Here is a 15,714-nt window from a genome sequence, read left to right on the forward strand (position 1 = left end):
GTGCCTTTTTTATCCAGAGGCTGATATTTAAAAAATCATACACAGGCAGTCCTTACTTAACATTACCATGTGGTCATATTTGGGCAATACATTGCCAATATGCTTAAGTTTGAATTAATATGATTCTGTACAAAACAGGGCCTGTCTGCAATTGAATTTGCATTTCCCATCTAACACTGAACATGTAATTATTTTATTAGGAAAGATAGTCATATATATTTTATTTTTATATTATATAAATTAATTCCTTTCATCTGTATGTTCACTACTTTATACTTTCATTTTCTTTTTTTTTCTTTTATCTTTTTTACATACTTTGTGTCTTGTCATAGGAATAGGTTTTTGTTGGCTTGAAACATGCTTGTAATATTTCTAATTCTACTAGTGGTTATAGTTAAATTAGTAGTCATTTTAGAGTTATACACATTTGTATGTAACCCACAATAATTTGAACTATTTTTCCTTACTCCAAATTCCATAAAGGATTTAATCATATTTTCACTTCATACTACTTCTGGTTCCTTTCAAAGTTATAATGGCAGCTACTCTGATCATGGACAATTGACTTAAATCAGCTTCTCCAATATTTCTTAGATTAGCAGTGATGAATTAACTCAGATACTGAGCAATTATATGCCTATTTAAAAATGGAGAGATGAGAATTATTTGTGACACATTGACCTAAAAGCAAACTGTAAACAAACATATACAAACTTTTTTTAGCTACTACATCATTCTGAACCAAAGGCCTGAGGAAAATTTAAATTTGATAATTATGCATTGTATGCATGTATCAAAATATCACATGTACCCCCCAAAATATGTATAACTAAGATTTATCAAGAAAATAATATAAATAAATAAATAAATCTGATGACACTTATTTAAGAAACATTTCTGAAGTCAGCATTTACACATTTGGAATGCAAATATCTGACTTATAAACTGAACATTTGTAAAATATGTTTAAAGAATTACACAAAAAATAATACATAATTATTATCAGAAAACCAGTGTTACTTTATACATTTTTGTCCACTGTAGTATGCATCTCATTTTCTAAAATTTCCCATCCCCTTTTAAAAAAATATTTCATCTAGAGTATTTCTCTATGTATAATTTATACATTTCTTCCAATTTTGCTGTACAATTTTAATTCCATTACATTCCCCTGCTAAAAGTGAAGTGAAGGTGCAAAGTAAATCAGATTTTTTTTGTAATGTGATATCTTGGTGTCTTGTCACTTGTTTGTCAGCAAAAAGATTATGCATGAACTACTGACAGATTTTATCAGTACTAATGCAAGAATGTTATTTTCTGGAAGTATGATCTTTGGTATAGAACTTCTTCCAGTATGATTTTGTTTTAAATTGACTTTTCCTACTAAAATGTGAAAGCTAGGGCACAGTGTATAGGAAAAGTTAAAGGGACCAAAATATCCATTATTATTTGCTACATATACATAGACAATAATCAAGAAACAAAAGATTATTATCCCTTCAGATAGAGTCCTTTCATGAATTAATGAGTAATAAAAAAAAAAAAGAATGATCTGCTTGGGAATTCTTGAGAGTCAAGAATAATTCAGTTTGAGTGCATTGTATGTGAGAGTTGAGTTATAACGCCTCCTGGGGGAACTGTAAAATTATTTGTGGACTGCAATAGAGTCTCCCAAGTCTTCTAATAGGATCCCATGGGCCGACCCTGCCAGCTCTCCTCAAAAGAAATTCATTCCCTTGAGAATAAAATCATAAATAGATTTAATGTTTTGCAAGTGATAGGATGTTATCAGGGCTGATTCTCTTGATGTATTTTCCTCTTGGACCCTGTGTATGCAAATTCCCAATCAGCCTACCCAAGGTCTTCATAGCTTAGTCTCTGCCAATTCAAAATTGTGTTGGACTTCACTGAAATTATCTTAATTCCTCTGGACTATTCAGATATTTTGAAATTATGAAAAGTGTCTAACAGGTGGAATTGCTACGCATGCTGATGTTAAAACTGTGGGTTATAGCCCAGAAAATCACATACTTTAAGTTACCAGGTACAAAACATAAGTTTTGTAAGGGAGGGAATGATGTGTGAAGTGGTCCCTATATCTGGGCTTATGCTAATTGCATTGCTGGAACTCAGTGCAGAGCAACTCAGGAGGAAGCCCTGCTAACATATTCATGACACAGCTTGACATAACTTTGGAACAGGACAAATTGTTTATTTATGGTCAAACACTCAGAAGGACTAGAGAAAACTTTAAGCATAAGTGGTAGCCATTAATAATGAAGAAGTAGTATTCTCCCAGAAGAGAGCCATTTTGTACTCTCTTGTTTATATAAGAAAGTGTTGGGTGGGCGCGGTGGCTCACGCCTGTAATCCTAGCACTCTGGGAGGCCGAGGCAGGCGGATTGCTTGAGGTCAGGAGTTTGAAACCAGCCTGAGCAAGAGCAAGACCCCGTCTCTACTATAAATAGAAAGAAATTCATTGGCCAACTAATATATATAGAAAATATTAGCCGGGGATGGTGGTGCATGCCTGTAGTCCCAGCTACTCAGGAGGCTGAGGCAGAAGGATTGTTTGAGCCCAGGAGTTTGAGGTTGCTATGAGCTATGCTGATGCCACGGCACTCACTCTAGCCTGGGCAACAAAGTGAGACTCTGTCTCAAAAAAAAAAAAAAAAAGAAAGAAACTGTAATAATTATTTATCATACGTCATTTGTTTTACTATGAATTATATTCTATGCATGACATACAGCCCTTGGTCAAACCTTTTCTTAATTGAGATATGTAGGGTGAAAACTCTGAGAATTTATCTCTTCCATATAAATGGATACCTGCAAATATGGTGTTATTTCCATCATTTTCTCAAAAGATGCAAATTTCTTGAGAGATTGAAGAAAACTTCAAACATGGTGTGTATAAAGAGTTCTAAAACTTCCCATCATGATAAGTTTTAATTTTGAAATAGATGTGTATTTTATAAGTGAGCTCAAGTAAAGAAGTAGTAAATTATAGCACAATCAATGCGATACCCAATTGAATGATTTGGGATTGAGAAATAAAACATTCAGATAAATTGGAATGACAATCCTAAGGAATCCCAGAAGAATAAAACATTAAGTCAAACTTCTGGGATTCTTTAGGGCTGTCATTCCAATTTATATGCAGGTCTTGTGTATCCATGTACTCCAGATGGCCAGCCAAAATTATCTTCCCCAAAACCCTACCTCATCCCCTGTTATCCCCAAGAGAATTAATATAAAAACTTTTATAAAGAAGTAGTATGTATATGCTATGGTTTGCTATTTGTCTTCTCAAAAATTCATGTTGAAATTTAATCCCCAATGTGGCAGTATTGAGAGGGCCAATGTTGCCTTTGTGAATAGATTGATCCATTCATGGATTAATGAGTAATCATGGAAGGGGAACTGTTGTCATTATAAGAAGAGAAAAATAGAGCTGAGCTGTCAGGCTAGCAAACTCAACCCCCTTACTATGTGGTGTCCTGAACAGTCTTGGGTTTCTTCAGAGAATCCCATCAGAAAGAAGGCTCTCACCAGATGCAGCCACTTGCCTTTGGACTTTTCAGCCTTAGTAACTGTAAGAAATAAATTTCTTTCCTTTATAAATTACTCAGTCTCTGGTATTCTGTTATAAGCAACAGAAATTGACTAATACAGTACAGGTATGTCTAAATAAATATGTATATGTATGTTTATATAGATGTGTGTATGTGTGTGTGTACCTAACTCACACTCAAACTGAATTATTCAGGACTATTGGTATACCTAAACAGACCAGTCCTAGGTAGTATAATTTTTAATTCATATATATATATATATATATATATATATATACACACACATATATATATACACATATGAGTATGCACATGAATATGTGTATATATAATTATATACTCATATATATACAGATATGTTGTGTTATATGTGTATTAGTTTGAACAGATCATTTCCACATTATAATAATTATGTGTTTGATAAGCTTTCACTGGCTTTATTGGGAAAGTTTCATTACTCTACAACTCAAGCATTATAGCTCTGGAATATTTTCTTTTATGTTCAGTCAAAAGATTCATTTCACTCTCCTATGTTATTTTAGCTTTCTTCATTAGATAGTTTTGCTTTCAATACCATCAATAAAATCCCACCTGCATTGCTCTGTTAAGAAAACTCTTTGGCCAGGGGGAATGTCATGTCTTTCTAATAATTTCCATAAAACTCAAAATACCTCAAAGGTATAATTTTAAAAACCCTTACAATTTGAGGTGAAACTTAAAATTGCTAGACTCAAAAGATATTCTACAGACTGCCCTTGATTTACGAATATAGCTATACCCCAAAGTCAGGAAACTTAAAAGAATGACTAAAATTATAGTCATAATCCCAATAACAGATGTATTCTTACTGTGCCTCTTAAAAGATACTGTATGTGCTTTCTCTAAAAATGTTGGTAGGTCTAAGGTTAATATGTATAATCTTGAGGAAACCAAATAAGCAAACAATCAAAATAACAACAAAACAGAAAGAGCAGGTGAGTATTTGAGAATAAAATAAGCATTTAAGCAATAAAAATGCCACTGGACTTTCTCTTAAGCAATGTTACCTACATTTGGGTCTGATTTACTAAGATTCTAGAACAATTAACATCCATCTATATGAGTTAGCAAATATAAAAGTGACTTTGTCTTGTTAGTATAATGGCTGCATTGATTGTTAATATAATGAAGACAAGACTTCTGAAATAAATCCTTAGATTTAGAGAATCAAAATTTCAAAACCTAGAAAGATAATGTAGAAACTATGGAGGTACAAGAAGTGGACAAGATCCTCTCAAATGTCTGAGGCCTAAAACCTTTTCTAACTCTGTGAAGGCAGGGTTTAAATTATCAACAGATGTGTAAAATCACCCTCAAACTCAGTGGCTTAAAGTAACAACCATTTATTTACCCACAATTCTGTAGTATGTGCTGAGTTCAGGTATGGGAATATTCTGTTGGTACACTCTTTATATTGGAGTCTAAGGAGATATTTATTTACTTTTCAGTTGAGGCCCCAACTTTCTATTGGCATTGGGCTCATATCTTTAATCTTATCAGTAGATTTTATCAGTATTTAAATTATATGAAGATAACTTTGCATCTATATTTAGGTTTATTTCCCCTCATATATTCACTACTTTTAAAATATAGTCAGTTATCTTTTCTAGGAGTATTTAAGACCAAATACCTGAGCTTGACAGATCTGATATCCCCAAATTTTTGAGGGTGTTAGGCCTTTGCTTTCTGGACTATTAAATCTAGAGACTATTAAATCTAGAGACCACTAGACTCAAAGACAGCAATTACTTTGAGTCTTTTTGATCAAATGACTGAGATTTTGAGACTATCTAAGCATGAGATGATGAAACTCTGTCTTTGTCAGACTGTGAGCCTGAAGCCATGAAACTGAGAAACAATTAAACTGCAAGATTGTATAAGCCCGTTACTGTGAGGCTATGAGATTGTTAGAACTCATAGTCTTTTCTATCCCCATCCCTCATCATCGGGTCCTTAATAATGTTTCTGTGTAAGAGATTACTTATTGAAAATTATCTTTATTTGTTAATGTTGCCTCTAAAATCAAATTGGATGCTTCAATGCATGGGATCATCTAAGGTTTCACTGGCCTCTCCTCAGCTGAACAAAGACTGTCCTTCTCTGGTTGGTTTCTTTCATTCCCTGACTTGCTTGAGATCTCAGCAACTGACATCAGGTAGTAAAGTGTTCTCCATAACATATGAATTTTCATAACTTCCTTAAATTGCGTCTTGGAGGCTAGTTTTTTGATCACTTTGCGTCCATAGTATTTTGAAAAATTTAAAGAATATATGACATTTTTCTTTATTTTATGATTTTTTATGCACTTTTTAGAAAGACTGGAGGTTTTTCACATTTTTTTCTATCATAACTAGGAATGGAACTCAATTCCATAATATGTGTGCATGTGTTTATGTGTGTCTCTCTCCCCACCTACCAATTCTAGAAATTGTTTTTATTTCTTTCAAATATTCTTGGTCAATTTTATTCAGTTCTTATTTCTCTCTCATTTTTAAATTTCTTGATTTTAGTAAACAAACTTAAATTCTCTATCAAATTCTGTGTGGTTTTCACATTTTACCAATGTTGCCTTGCTTTCTTTCTCTCTCTCTCTCTCTCTCTCTTTTTCCCAGTGATATGTAAGTGTGAGTTCAAATTTCTTAGAACTTTACCTATGGTTTTTATTTGAGGGAAATTTTTAAAATTAATTTCTTTAGTGAAAATTTGCACATGATTCTGCCAGGAGTCTGAAGGCACAACCAACACTGGATCTTCATATATAAAATAATTAATATTTTGATAGCACACAGGTCTATGGATGCAGGCCTCCAAGAGTGACCCCAAATCAAGACTAGGAATTTAAAATAGAATTTATGAGGGAACTTTTTCTATTCGTTTGCTTTCTTCTACTCAAAGCAAACAAGTCATTTTTTGTTGTTCATTTTTGTTTGTTTGTTCGCTTGTTCATTTTGTCTTTCATGCCTCTAGTTGCCTTTTGATGTTGTTTTCCTCCAGGGTATTTTTTTCTTGTAAAATTCTCTGATTCTGCCTTCTAACTTGCCTGCCGTATATCAGTGTATCTTCCAAACTCCAGGAATTATGCTGGTTTTTTTTGCTTTCCTTTTTCCTTTCTAGTATCTGATCAGTTATTTTATTCTACCATAAACCTTACCCATGCTTAAAGTATGTTTAATATACTTTATTTTTTATCTTTTAACATTCAATCCTGTATTTTTATGTGTACTTTAAAAGATGCTTCTCTATAAATATCAGTTATTACCAAGTCAGATTAAATTTCTCATAGTTGTGAAAACATACAAAAATGCCTTTAAAATGTCTCCTGCTAATGAAGTAACAAATACCATCCTACATTTAAAAATAATAGATTCGCAATAACTATAAAACATTATTCCTTACTTCTTATTATCACATTCAAGAAACTCATTTTGGTATTTCACTTGCATAAAATATTCCCATAACCTATATTTTAATCTTATTTTTAATATTTTAATATTTTTTATTCTGCTTGTGTTGTAATCACAATAAACTCTACACCTCTACTTACACATATTTTAATGTATCTTAATTATGTTTTGATGTACACATGTCCACTTATTAAATTTACATTTTTCTATGACTCTTGATGGCAAAATACATTTTCAATAGGCCCATGCTTCTATAGACTTTATTGCATGTTATGCTTGTATTTTACTATAATAAATGCATCTTAGGCATATTTAAGTGATTTGGAAATTTTACTGACCTTTGTGGGGTATAAACTGGACAATGCTATACTTTATATTAACATTGCTTTCAAGCATGCTCTGTTCTCCCCATCTCCACAGTTAATGCCATCTAAAATAAAGTTAGATATGAAAAAATCAAATTTGGTTCAGTTCCAATCTTTCATCTCTCATCTAATTTAAACTTTATTTCTTTGCTCAAGCTTAGGTTGAGCTAATAACTTAGCTCACGACCTGCAGTAGGAAAAGGAACCCTGAGTCTGTCTTCTAATCTTCTCCCACCTTGTCATTCTATACTTCTTCTTCCCTGTCTGGTTCTTCCATAGTCAGGACATAGGGAGAGAAGATGAGTACAAGATACAAAATTCAGGTATCACTTGGTGCTGTGAAATGAATGGCAACTACATTTCTTCAACGGGATAGATCCAAAGCTGAACTTCTGATAGCCCCACTCCAAAATCACACACATACACACTGACATTTGATCAACCCACGTTTTTCCCTCTTAGTTGATGATAACTTCACCTTTCCAGTTGCCAAGGTTCAAATTCTAGAATTAGAAGTATTCTTGACTTTCTCTCTGCCTCTCTGTTTCTGTCACTCTCACTGACAACCATACACAGGTGCTTAACACGTGTGTGCGCGCACACACACACACACACACACACACAGTCCTCTCCTTCTCACTCTATATCTAACCTCTGAGAAAATCATGCCAAACCTATCTTCAAAATGTAACTGGAGACCTACTGCTTCTCACCACCTACTCTGGTCACTTTCTAGGATCATTTCAACAGTGTCCAACAGGTTTCTGTGTTTTTCCCTTGCCCTCTGCAATCTGTTATTACTGTGACTAGAATTAGATGTTTTAAGCATGAAACAAGACATGATACCACCTCTCACTCACCAGCACCCAGAAGTGGCTTTTCAAAATTTTAGTCAAGGGTCTAGAAGACTCTACATAACCTGGTTTCTGGTCATCTTTCTGATACTTTCTTTTACTTCTCTCTTTGCCTTTTTTCCTATAGCCCCTTTGGTCTCCTTTATGACCACCAGGAGCTCTTACTGTGGGACATTTACTCTGGCTGGTCCCTCTGCCTGGGAAGCTCTTGCCGTGGATAGCAGTTTGGTCAATTGCCTAACCTTATTCATACCTTTGCTCAAATTTTATCTTTACAGTCAGGTCTTCCCTGTTTACCCTATTTAATATTCTCACCCACACCTGCCCTCTTTGATACTTCAAATTCCCCTTTATCCTGCTCTTATTCTTTTATTGAGTTCATGGTTAAGTAAGTCACACATTTTGGGTCATAGCTACATTTTAACATAGTCTAAGATAATATCTACCATTCAAATTAAGATTGGCTATGAATCTATTTTTCTCAGCCAATAAATTCTAAGAGAAAGCCTTTACTTTATTAATAAATTACCTTCCTCAGAAAGGTATCTTTTTTGGTGAACCTCATATCAATTTCTGCTGTTAATATGATATAATCAAGTAATCAAAATGGAGAAGTATATTAATTATAAATTATTATTAAATTAGTTTCATGTTTGAAAACTTGGAAAACAATCAACATGAGCAAAATAAGAGCAGTTTTTTTCCTTTTAGTTGTCAATTATATAGAAGGCCTGAAAAATATATAAATCTCATTTGTCATTAGGAAATTAACTGTAAAGTGGTAAATTGATGCCGTTGCCTTTCTTGCTGTCATGTCACCTTCTATGTGGTTGACATTTTTGGATATTCTTTAAAACTGCTGTTGATATGCAAAACAAGAAGTAATAGTATTGCAGTCACTGTGGCCTTTTGTTTAGAATTTAGTTTTTCTCATCATCTATCAAAGACACAAGGAGACATGAAAGCACAGATTACAAAAACTTGTTTCTTCCTAAGGCATTAGTTTTCCCAATCAGAGTTTGTTTTTCAGTTCAATGGAGTGTTTTACTTTTTAATGGTTCACTTCACTGTTGCTTCAAAGGACACAATATATCAAAGCAGAGAGAATGTTTTGTTATTTTTCCCAACAAAAATTGATGGAAAGGGCCAGAGTGTTAGTTTCTATAATGCAACTTGTATACTTTGCAGTTTAATAAACTACTTATTTTTGAATCATGTTTTTAAGAATTTTTTTCTGCCTATAATAATTACATTGTGTCCTACAAAATGAATACAGTAGAAAAACATTCTATATGATACTACAGTGGTAAATTTGGTATTTCTATAATTGTTTGGAGACTTATTTTTAAAAGAGAGAACAGCGAGTATACAAGTTGTGGAGAGAAATTTTGCAGTATTGGTTGAGATTGGAATATGTTTCTTTTTTTTTTTTTTTGGAATATGTTTCTTGAAATAAAATATTATGGGTTGACCTGAGCCACCCTCTCTCCCCAAAAATAGGCTTATGTCCTAATTCCTAGTATTTGCAAATGTGACATTATTTGAAAATAGGGTATTTATAGCTGTGATCAAGGTAAGATGATGTCATTAGTATGATCACAAATACAATATGACTGGTGTCCTTACAAGAGAAGAAAAGACCATGTGAAAATAGAAAGATTCAGGTGGGCACAGAGGGAAAGCCACCATGTGAAGATCCAGGTAAAGATGGAATTAATGTAGCTGAAAGCTAAAGAATGCGTGGATCTCCAGTGCATTAGAAGCTAAGAGAAAGCTATTAAACAGATTCTCCCCTGGAAGCTTTAGAAATGCAGGGTCCTGTCAATTTATCTGGATTTCAGACTTCTAGTCTCCAGAACTATAAAAGAATACATTTCAATTATTTTAATTTACTCAGTTTGTGGCACTTTCTTATGTTAACCTAGCAAAACAATACAGAAAAATAAATAAATTTTTACTTCTTTGTAAGTGGTAGAAGGAAGCATATGTCCATTCATGTTTAGAAAACATGAAATAAAGTGACATTTATTTAAAACTTTCTAAATAGTAAGATTTTAATGTACATTTAATTTAGTTTCCATAATTTAGTGAGCAAAATAAAGTTGCATTTTACAATTGAGTAAATTTGTAACTGTATCATAGGGTTAATAAATGACAGAGATAAGATATAAACACGTATTTGTCAGACTGAAAAGCCCATAAGCCTTCCTATACAAAATCTATCATAAGTTCTTAGTACACCAAACTTGCTTTCTATGGTATCTACAGCATCATGGTAGACATACATTATTTTCCTCACCTCAAAAAAGCATTTCTTAACAATTAGTAAATATTACTTAAACAGCAATCATTTGACCCCATACTACAAGTTTAATTACCAACCCAAAATATTTAAAATTTGATAGCAAAACACTCACTCTTCTTATTACTTATCTTCTTATTAAGATAAGTAATCTAAAATAAGAGCATAAATGATCACTAGTGATGGAATTTTTAGCAACTCTGTAAAGTGCAGGTACTTTCTTTTACATGATTTATAAATGCATTTGAATGATTTATGAGAATAGCATTTAGCTGGAGTCAGCGGAATAGTGAATTTTATTTGAATTCTAAAGATTGCTTAAAAGCTGACTCAATTTGGCAAGTAAAAATGCACTATGGTACTGTCTGAACATCATTAGTGATTAAAACAACTTAAAATGGTTGAAAAAAGTCTTGGAAGAAAGGAAAGAAGAAACACCACAGAAGGAAAAGAAATTCACATTATGGCTCCTTTTCAATGTTCTAAAGGTTTCGTGATATTTTTTGAATGGCCATGAAATTACTAAACTTTTTCATAGAGAAGCTAATAAATACTTTCTCTTAAAATATGACTATATTTTGGACCTTGTTTGTTTGCAATCTTATTTGATGAAACAGTCTGTGCACATGTATATGTCTCTGTTTTTAGCAATTATGTTTTGTTGATATACATTTTTGTTTGGCTTTTCAACCATTCAATAAGTATGTGTTGAAAATTTAATATGGGGCTATATTAGAAGAAGTGATAGTAATAGAAATATGAGTCCTGATTCATCTTCACAAAAATCTGGCTATCTAGTGAAGGGTTAAATTTAGGATGCCCTAAATCTTTTAAAGGTCCAGAAATTCTAAAGTTCATGTCAAAAAAAAAAAAAAAAGTATGATGAGCCTAGAAGTCTAAAATAGGAATTACTGGATACATATACATTATTTATATGTTAGTTATAAATGGTATAGTTATATTTATAAATGGTAGTATAATTTTAGAAAACCAGAGACAAGAATGACAAGAAAATGTACTACATACAACAAAATTAATATTTTGAGATTAATGGATTTTCAAAATAAATATAGCAATGACTTCAACAAAATATATTAGTATAAGTAATTGAATGCTGTCCCCACAGATTACATACCTCTATGAAATTTCTCATCTACTGATAATGCCATTTACTCGACGAAAGAAAACTATCTGAAATCAATTCAAGACATAGTTAATAAATATTTTGTGAGAGATTACTTCAGTATTTTAAGTGGCATTTCCAAACTAAAATTTATTTCACTTCCAGTATATCAAATAACTTACACACATGATTCCAGAATGCTTCTTTGCATTATATTGGTAATTGAGAAGTATCGCATAGCTAGGCAAAATATAGAGAGGAAAATGTTCCACAGAGAGAACACAGCAAATTCTTTAAATTATAGCTAAATGTGATGAATGGTTAGCTATATATTACAAAATGTATCATTTAAATACTTAGAGGAGGTCCCTAGGATCCAGCATAGACTCACTGAAATATACATGTAGTTTTACACATACTGCTACAAATGGCTACATTCATCAAATTATATGCATGTATATATGTGTATTTATAAATTTATATCTTATTTATGTAAGATACTTCAAAATGCTTAATATTCTAATATGAATAAAGGAGTTAAAGTTGCACTTGGTTCATTATAATGTAGCTGTTAACACTTAAACATGATATTGAAGAATGTAAACTTGAAGTATTTATCTTAGCAAAACTGTGAGATATAAATTCACAGAATTCTTATTCAAAAAATTTTGAAAATAAGTAGATCATAGAAAGATGATTAAAGGATAATATTGAAAATAAATAAAGATGTAAAAATCTCAGAAGATTTGAGTAATGGATTCAAACAATTAAAAATAAATTGGTGTAAAATTTTTATTTCAGAAAAAATATATCTAATATTAACATTAAATGGATCTGGCTTGACAATATTTTATGTAATAAAAATAAACAATATATTTTGATACATAAAGAAATTTGCTAATTTTATTCAACTTTAAGAATAACTGATATGACTACAAAGATAACTGAAAATTCAAGCTATGAAAACAAAAAATATAGTGTCAGTACAGAAGTAATAGATTCATTCTTCCAGTTGAATTCATTTTTGTTTTCCATAGCTAGAGGATTTTGTTCAATCCTTGGCATCAATTTTAATGCATACAATATCAAACCACAGTGCATTCAGGAGGAAAATAAGCAGGGTGTTGAGGTGTAGATGCAAGGACAAGAAAATCATGGTGCGTAATGTGTAATACATTTTCAAATGCTTGAAGACACATTAAATGTAATGTATTGCCTGGCATAGCTCCAGAGTTCAGAGCTAAGACTAACTGGTAGTCTTTTGCTTAAAATTAAGATGTACTTAATTCTTATAACATTTTGAACTTTTCAAAAATGAAATGACTTGGCCTTAACATTATTAATGAACAGTAATGGAAGAAGGTCACATTGTTCTTTGACCACACCCCTTTTCTCATCATGAAAACACTTCCCTTTTCCCCAAATAGGTGGTGTAAGTGGAATCTACCACATTGATAAGGACACAACTTTAGCAATATTCAGGGTGATCCTGGAGTAGATCATTAACCTAATCTCTGCTAGTGTTTGCTTACAGAATCTGCCATGAATATTTTTACTGAGAAGAATGTTATTATGAATCCTTCAGTGGTGGTAGGAATTGAATGATTGAATTTGCCACCTGTTGGTGCTCATATTCTCCAAGATACTTAGGAAGCAAATGTGTAGCAGGAAAGAATGAAGTCAGATCTATATAGCATAGCTGAGAGATAGAAATCAACACCCCTGAAGCTAATGCTTCTTTGAAGTGTGGCTTGTTTCCCAAATATCTCATTCTTTGAATCCACCAGCTGTACTTCTAATATTCTATGTAATTAAGTTGATTTGAATTGTTTTTCTGTGTTTTTCTTCCAAAGGATCTTATCTAAAATACTTGTTTATCAAGGCAGAACTAGAGTAATATTTCTCAGCCACAATATTGCAAATGAAGGATACTATGGGAGAAAGAAATGGACCTTCGGAGAATATCATTACTCTGTAACAAAACTTTTATTCTTGTGAATTCCTTTCGTGATTACAACCCAGAAAATGGCTCTAAATATAAAACCACACAATTTTTAGTAAGGCTGCTGTTCTTTGAACAATATTTTTTTCTGTATATTTAGCAATACTATACATCATTTGATACATATTGCATATGTTCCTAAATTTACTTTTTAGGTTTTTTATTTTCAGGTTATTTTGAGAATAAAACAGTCACCACTTGCAATTATAAAATAAAATTGTTTCTTAATTTGTAGACACTTTGAAATACTGCTTTTTATATGCTTGACTTTTAGAGATTATATTCATCTTTCGATATTTAAATGTTTGAGCCCCATAAGCATACACAAAAATATGTGCATACTTGTAGTTTTGAGAGATATACAATCGAGAATATACTTGTATTTTATGAGTGCATAATGATCAACACTGGGCTGCAACTGATCTCACTCTTCTTTAAGGTTTCCAGGTATTTCCAACAGTTTCTAAACAGATGACCTGTAAGTGTAGATACCTTGGCAACCAAATTCAAAATAGTTGACATCCAATGGCAAGGTCATCCATGCCCTTGTATTTTAAGAAGGTATAGCTGCAGTGGGGAAGAGTCTGCAAGAACACAGACCCATAGGATGACCACCAGTGCATAAAGCCTAGCTCTCCCATCCACAGAAGGCAAAGGAAGAAAGGGTCCTTGTGTTTGTATCTACTGACCTTTCTGCCCTTGAGTTGTAAAACTGAGTTTGAAATTTAAAAGGGACTGAATGATTTAAAGAAGAAGGTCTCTTAGAAATCATTTAATCTAATTCATTCCCAGTGCAGAAATTCTCCTTTCACTAAATCCTATGTATTTTTTTCATTTTTTTTCCTTTTCTAAGACTTCTCTGTGAAGCACATCATCACAAGACTCATGTGAGATTAGAAAAGAATTGTTAGGAAAGAAATGGTCCATAAAATTTATCATGTTCTTCATCATCTAGTTAATTAATTTGCTTTATTTCACAAGTCATTTTTTCACTTCAAGAGGAAGAAATTTCAACTACAATTGAAAATGAAAACATAGCCTCTGGCCCAAAGCATTTATCTTCTGTCCTAGGGCCCTACAACACATGCAACACATGATCCGGAGTTTTTGTTTTTTTCCAAGTCATGTTGGCAAGTGGGTAGCAGCTGATGAATCTGACAACTCTTGGCTTAATCCATGTCACAATTTGGAAAGTTATTCCAAGAAGGTTGAGTGTCCTGATTGGTCATGTTATATTGAAACAAAGTCCATGGCACAATTACTTCCACTAACAAATAGTACAATTCAAGTGATGATACCTTATAAAGGAAATAATTCATTTTTCTTCTCAGACACCACCTACTCTGAGAAGTCTTTCATCATATATATAAAGTGGCACCCCAAATGCTCCCTTATCCTGCTTGACTTTTCTTTATAGAATTTATATGCCAGCTGACATGTCATGTAATGGTCATTATGTCTCCCAACTAAATATAAGCTCCATTGAAGCAGAGACTTGTTCAATTGCAGTCATCTCTAAGTCTTCAATGCCTTGAACAAAGCCTGCTAGATAGAAGGCACTCAGTAACCATTGTTAGAGGAAAGGATGCTGCTACATTGTTATTTAAAAAAAAATCCTGGAAATATAGAACAGAGCTGCAGTTTTAAATTATTTGTCTTCAAAGGAAATGCACTGAATTTAGAAAAAATAATTTTGAACAACTATAAAAAGTGTTCAGTATTATTTTCTTATGAAAATAAATAGGGACCTCGATATTTTATCCCATTTATTCACAGTTAGTGCTTCAACATTTTATATTCCAATGTGAGAGTACTCTATTTCCATCTCAAAATATCATGCCAATGGTAACTAAATATGACTGGCTGAACTTTAAACTTTTCAGAATCATGTTATTTGTGATAAATTCCATTATCAGCGTATGAGTTCGCAAGGGATGTCATGATAAAATAACACAGACTGTGATTTAAACAACAGAAGTTTATTTTTTCACAGCTTCTGAGGCTAGAAGCTCAAAATCAAGGTATCAGCACATTTGGTTTCTCCTGAGGT

This window comes from Microcebus murinus, chromosome 1 (genome assembly GCF_040939455.1).
Source record: "Microcebus murinus isolate Inina chromosome 1, M.murinus_Inina_mat1.0, whole genome shotgun sequence".
Lineage (NCBI taxonomy): Eukaryota > Metazoa > Chordata > Mammalia > Primates > Cheirogaleidae > Microcebus > Microcebus murinus.